The sequence below is a fragment of the Onthophagus taurus genome, chromosome 7 (genome assembly GCF_036711975.1).
Source record: "Onthophagus taurus isolate NC chromosome 7, IU_Otau_3.0, whole genome shotgun sequence".
Lineage (NCBI taxonomy): Eukaryota > Metazoa > Arthropoda > Insecta > Coleoptera > Scarabaeidae > Onthophagus > Onthophagus taurus.
The window spans coordinates 22564530-22571818 of NC_091972.1; the positions used below are offsets into that span (position 1 = coordinate 22564530).

General features: G+C 37.1%; 1 long non-coding RNA gene across 1 annotated transcript; it reads left to right on the top strand.

Annotated features, from left to right (window-relative positions):
- Positions 1-4686: 4686 nt before the first annotated feature.
- LOC139430753 (uncharacterized) lies at positions 4687-4969 on the top strand. The gene is made up of 2 exons (XR_011641133.1): positions 4687-4823; positions 4875-4969. It is a non-coding gene; the product is annotated as an uncharacterized lncRNA (long non-coding RNA).
- Positions 4970-7289: the final 2320 nt, after the last annotated feature.

The window sequence follows — 7289 nt, forward strand, 5'->3', positions numbered from 1 at the left end:
GGATTTAGAAGTAATTACAAAGTAAATATAGGAAAAAAAGCGGTATATGCGGGGACTTCAAAGGACCTCTCGCGATAATCTAAATTAAACTATAATTTGAATCTAGATTTATTTAAAAGTTTCTTTCATCCGCTTTTATATAAAGATTTAGTACAAGGATATTTATGCACAAGGGAACCATCTCGGTTGGTTATTATGGTCCTTTTTACGTTTTACTAGCGTTCTGCAGCTTAAACGTGAGAGCGTTTTTATTACGGCAATTTTCATTGAAACAAAGTATTAAATTTTAATATAAACGTCCCGTGAGGAACATGGGTTGAGCGCGCGCATTCTTCTGGTCCTGCCTACGCGACGGAGATAATGACAAATTTTGGTAGACGGTTTTTAAAAGAAGCTCGTTCGCTCGCCGTACTCGTTCGGGATTTAATTTTCGACAACATTGTGATAAAAACAGGCCGACGAGGCGGTAACTTCGTTCGGAAGGAGCGTCGTAATCATAAAAGGTGTAAATTTTAAACCTTGTAAAAAGCGTTCGTTCGCTTCGACTCCGCGAAAATAGGAACAATAAAATTTCACCGGGAAATGATGCGCACTTTAATAAAGAAACACTTGCCTTTACTCGTTTGGGGAAATTTATAATTGTAAAACTTGGACCCGATGCTGCCCGACGACTTTTAAATATGGAAGAAGTTCTAGCAGATGCCACGCGAAATTACTTAGATTAAAAGTCTATTCCGGTCTGCATAATTTCGGGGAGCTTTCAAAGGATCTGGTTTGATCTTGGTTCCTATCAATAAAAACTGCATAAATTAACTTACTTTATGTATCCTTTTGCATCTTAATACTACTAAATGACGTATCGATTTTATGAAGTAAAGTAATCTGCATTGGTTAACATGTTCGGCTTTAATTACCTGTTTCTGACTAGTTCAAAGTGGTAATTAAACAAAATTTGCATTAAAATATCGCTTCTCTCCTAATATATTGCTATCATGATAATGACGAGTAATGACAAATAAGCAATTCCCTGTATACGAACTACCTCTTTGATCCCAAAACGTTGCAAAGCAACAATACAATATAAACGCCATTCGCTCGTAGCATCAGGGTTTTAGTTGACATAGATACCCCGATGATGCACTTCATTAAGCGCTAGATGGATGAGCCCGTTTTGGGCTCGAACATCGCCAATATTGATTTGGTACAGGATCTCGTCGAAGCATGTGACGTCGTTGGACGTCGAAGGAATTTAACAGGTGCCCTTGTTTCGCGACTCCATTTAATGACATTTATAAACGAGTAATAACGACATTCCGACGACAACCAACGAAAGTATAAATTGCTTTCGTGTTCAGTCTTGATTTTACCACTTTGTGCGTCCGCCGTCGTCATCGTTGAAAAGTTTTTATTTTTCTCTGTATTTAAAACGGTATCGGAGCCTTCCCGATTCGCACTTGAACGTAAATGATAAAACGAATAAATCACCGAGGCTTACGTGTCGTGACGCCTGTTTTTCGAAAGATAATTCGTTCCGCAGGTACGTGAGACACCGGAAGTCGTGGTTTGAATAAATTTTCGACGGTTATCGGGACCCTCGCGTGGAGACCCTACTAACGCCGCTTAAATACAAGCCTTTCGCAAATATTGAACTTTGTGAAATCCCTTAAAGAGGTCCCGGACGCGATAACGAACGTCTTTCTGGTACCCGCGTAGGTACTTTCCGCGGGACTGGACGTGCTAAATTATGGTCGGAAAATTTCAATATCGTCCGCCTGTGGACCAGAATTTTCCGAAGAGCGTCTACGTAATTTATAATTCTACTAATTGTAAGAAAATATTTATCTACCGTGTCGGTTCATTTGCTGCTATGTGCAGCTTCCATGCTTCGAAAGAAAAGAGAGACAAACAAATCCCGAGAACGAAGCTGAACCACCCTTATCGATGCCTATATGCCTTGAGCGCCCTCCTAAAATTAACGAAGCATCAAATGTTAAAAAGATAAAAAAAATAAAATGGATTGTGGGTTAGCTTTTCCTAAACATAAATGTTGTTCCAAGCCTTTCTACCGGGTGTTTAAAAATTGTTTTCGGATATTTTACCCACTTATAGTTCTCATCAAGATAAACAAAAAAGTCTTAGTAAATTTAGGTCTTAAAACCAATTGTTTGTCAGAGATATAGTTGATTTTACGCTGCTTTTCAATAAAAGTTCATATGTACTGTGAGCGTAAAAAAAAGTAAACAGCAGTGTTTTTCTATTAAAAGGTTAATAAAAATGCAGTTACGTTAAAAAAATGCAGTTAATAACGAAAATCAAAAAGTTTTATTGCAGTCTTCACAACTCAGATATACTATATTTAAATCAATAAAAACATGAAAAAAAACAAATCATTACCCGTAATAATTCAGTTAATTGTAAAGGTCTACCGAATTTACGTGTCAAAAGAAAGTAAACAGAATACGTAAATAATAGATATTAAGTACAAAAACAAATATAACATCAACTTTTAATACTTGGTTTGAGCTCCTTTGGCCTTCAGCACCTCCCTTAATCTCCTTGCCATGGATTCCACCAAGTTTTTTGTAACATCTGAAGGAATTTTCGTCCATTCTTCAGTTCAAGCTTTTTTAAGGTCGTCTTTATTTGAAATGGTCCTTTCTCTGATTTTTCTGTTAAGGTGATCCCACAGATGCTCTATAGGATTAAGGTCTGGAGACTGCGGCGGATGATCTTGGGTTTTAGGGATTCGGTATAGCAGCAATTCCTTCACAATTTTGGAAGTGTGTTTTGGGTCGTTATCCTGTTGAAAGATCCAGTTCTCTGGTAAGCACTAGGGGTAACATTGTTCTTTAAAATAGTTAAATAGTCCATTTTGTTCATTGTTGATTCTATAAAAACTAGATTACCGACCCCTGACGCCTCCATACAGCCCCAGACCATAACCGAGCCTCCACCGTGTTTGATGGTATTGGTAACAAATTTCTCTTTGAAGACCTCATTTTTTGGCGCCATATCTTTGGTGGTTTTCTCTTTCCGAAAATTTCAAATTTACTCTCGTCACTGAACAATATATTGTTCCAAAAATCTAGAGCTTCGTTTTGATACTTTTTTTGCGAAATCAAAACGTTTCTGTTTATTTATTTTAAATATATAAGGCTTTATACGGGGTGTTCTTCCATGTGGGCCACTTCTATGGAGTGTTCGTCGTATGATACTTGAACTTACGGATGTGCTTGGTATCTGCGATATGTCGTTTGCTATTTTAACCGCACTTGTACATGGATTATTCTCCACTTCTCTGACCACTGCTCTCGCCTGTGGTTCTGTAAGGCGCTTTTGTCGTCCAACGCGCTGTAAATCCGCTACACTCACTACATTATGGTGCCTTGCGTATTTATCCAAACATTTTTTTGATTGTGCAGTCATTTCTTTCCACTATTTTTGCTATTTCGCGTAAGGATTTACCTTTTTTATTTAAGTTTAATATAATTTTACGCGTTTCAATACTTGTTTGTTTTCCCATGATAATATTTGGTATTTATAATTAACTTCGACGTTCAACCACTTGCTGTTTCTTCTAAAATGTTCTAAAGTTGTCATGACAGGGGATGACATCCCCTAAATATAAAATGAAATTACAACAACCGGACCGGCTGTTTACTTTCTTTTGACGCGTAAAAATCGGGGTATTTTTACTCTAAAGGGGATTTACCATATTTGTGGGGGTTTTTGCTTAATTATTTTCTACGATTTGATAGCTCGCAAATAATGTCGTAAATTGTGGTATATAAATTTTATTGTAAATTAACAGAATCGTAGTAAAAAGGGTTTTTAGAAGTAAACAACTAGTGTTTACTTTCTGTTGACGCTCACAGTAGTCGTTTAGTCATTTTACCCATTTTGTCTTTAGTTATTGTCAATTTCACGTCACTTTCGCTGGTGTAGTTGGGTCTTTTTATTTCATGTAAGTATGAATGAATACACAAATGCAGAAATGGCAGACATGCACTTTATGTACTATGCTGCTAATAGTATCGCTTATGAGGCACGTCGCCGTTACTCGGAAACTTACTCCAACCGGTAACATACCTAGTGATAAATGTTGCACAAAATTGCATCAACACCAACGTTTGTCGGAAGTGGGTTCTTTTAAAGCAACTCACCACGATGCTGGTTGATGTCGATCTGTGAGTACTTCTGCAGTAGAAGAGGATGTTTTGAGAAAGGTTGAAGAAAATCCAGGAACGAGTGTAAGAAGGATCTCTGCTGCAGTAAATATAAATAAGGAAAACTCAGCCATATATAAACATTTAAAAACTGAAAATCATAACACCTCCTTCAACAACGTGAAAATTCTTAAACAAGCTAATAAATCTAAAGAACTGGATTTGTATGAAGAATATTACATTCATATCAATAACGTAAATAACAATTCACTTAACGATATTACCGATTTCAACAATCATAGGCTCTTCCTCAAATATTTGTAGTTGCTTGCACCTGATCCATCGCTTTACCCTTTACATAGATGGTTTTAGAATGAATTTCAGATATTGCTAATGTTCATTTTCATAATATTTCTCTGTTTTTATAATGTAGCTTTCATAGAATAATACCACCTTGCCACGCATGCGCCGACGTCTTTCGCGACCTTCCAACATAACCCCTATCTTAAAATTCGTTAGTCGTCTAAGCGCTTCACGCCAGATCGTACTCTTTTAATTTCTTTTTTTGTTAATTTTTGTTATTTTTGTTAATAACATTAATTTTTGTGTTTTCTTGCGATATTTTGTTGAATCATAATTTTTTACAACGAAAAATAGGTAAATTTCACTAATTTTCTAATAATTTGAACTAATTACGCATTTTTGCAGTTAACCTTCAAATAAAACAGGTTTTAGGGAACAAACACGCTCTTCAAGCAGTTTCCCTAAATTGTAACACAGCCATTTGGCTTTTTAACTTTTTTTATATAAATATAAAACAAAATTATGGATTTAGCTCCTGAAATCGCTTGGTGTCCCTCTGATTTATTTCCCCTTACGATCGCTCTTCTGTATTGACGGTAATTAGATTTAACTTCTGTAAACATGTTATTATTTTTTCTATATTGTAAACTCTTTCAGTCGTGCCTGAGGAAGGTTTAATTGTAAAACCGAAACAGCTGTAGCACCGATTTGCCAGTTTAAATAAACTATTTTTCGTCGTACATTCAACCCCAGGGTAATTTAATGTAAATATAAATGCCTCTCTAGTTAGGAGATTTTACATCAGCAACAATTGTATCCTAACCATGTTCAACGAATGCACTGTCGCTCTTTACTACGTTTCGAGAAGAGCATTGTGTGAAGCGATGTTGCGGAAGCTTGCACAAAATCCGATATTTCATGCTAGTGTTTTATTCACTGACGAGCTGCTTTTACAAAAGACGGAATTTTGAATTTTCATAACAATCTCGCTGTTGTGCAAACAAGAAGCCAGTATAAGTTTTCTGTAAATATTTGGCTTGGTATACTTAGTGACCGATTGATAGGACCAACGATTCTTCCTAATCGCTTAACCGGTGAAACTTATTTGGATTTTCTGCAAAACACTTTGCCGATATTATTCGAAGATGTGCCTCTCCAGGATAGGTTACAAATATGGTTCATGCAAGATGGCGCGCCTGCACATTTTGCGATCATTGTTTGTAATTTTAGATGGATAGGAAGAGGTTCAAGAGGAGGCCACCTATATCACCTGATTTAAACCCTCTAGACTTTTTTGCATGGAGTTACTTAAATTCATTAGTGTATATAACTAGGAGGATCTCCAGCGAAGAATACAAAACGTATGTGAGACTATTCGCCAATCTCCAATGATATGTCTTCGAAAAAGTGCGCGATTCTTTTGTACGAAGCAGGTCTTCAAATGGAGGGAGATCATGTAGAGCATTTACGTTAAGCATTTTGTGTTCAGTTTTTATGATATGTTATAACACCCCGTATAATCCGGAAAATTAGGTACTACAATATTTGATTCCATACTCTATAAATGTGAGTTTACTTTAAAGGTAGAATGAAATAAAAAAGTTTTACACGTAACCTGACCTCTTCACGAAAGAAACTTCTCCACGCCATTAATTACAACTGCCAACATGCAATACAGTAATAATACGGCATTTCGAATGAGATTAGGGCATGTTTTCAAAATAAACGATACACGTATTTGCTAATTAACGTTAATTTCATAACGTAGACACGTGCTAACGATGCAAATCGTCGTTCGAATGACTGTTTATAGATAACGCAAACGTTACGGTTTGATGTTCGTTTTTCGTAGAAGCCCTTGCGGCCGAAGTGGTTTGGCCAACAAGAGCGTTGATTGGATAATGTGGTAGCATCTCCCGCGATACGCTGAAACACAGCGTTACTTAAAGTTTCATTAAACTGAAAATCAATGTAAATTACATTCAGCGGTCAGTGTGCTTTTAGCGTCGTGCCGAGTATATCGATTCGCCACTTCAGCGGCCATAAAAGGGTCAACACCGTTTCTATAATCCATCCATCGCACCGTCCGTCGACTTCTTTTATTCGTTTTCACCTCGGAATCTTCTTCGTCATCAAAGCCGACCTTTCTATATCACATTTTTTATTTACTGCCCGCTTACTTTCGTATATACGTTATAAATTCGAAATCTATTGATTTGCAACTTTATTATTTACTGCCTATTTTAAAATTTCACCTCCAACGACGATGGAAAATTTAATCGGATATCGACAAACTAATTTGAAACATTAAATTTTAACTATGAATAGATTGAAGCCCTCGTTTTACGAATCGTTGCTTACTTTAAATTAGAAAACCGAATTATTTTCCTCGGTGTAACAAAGAAAGTTTATATCTATTGTGTAAATGTCGTAGTTGTAGATTATAGTTGTGGGTTGGTTCACCCCATAAATCTCCATCCAGAAAATACTTTTTCCGCGGATTTATAAACACTGATCGGACGGGAACGGGGGACTATGATTGATCGTGCGATGGAGGGCGGCCGCGGAAAATACGGAAGAAATATAGGGGAAAATAAGACGAACGCTGTTCTTAATAATTTCCGTGAACCCGGTGCCAGCGTCCCTGCCGCATTACCGCTGATTACCTACACTCCTGCGGCGCGAGCGCAGATTATAAATGGTACCTCGAAGAGCTGTCAATCCATCAACATATTGTGAGGAAAATCCAATAATTGGCACGTGAAAGCGCGGCCCTCGATACTCTGATTGCGGTGCTACGCGCGCCGCCCTCCCGCCATC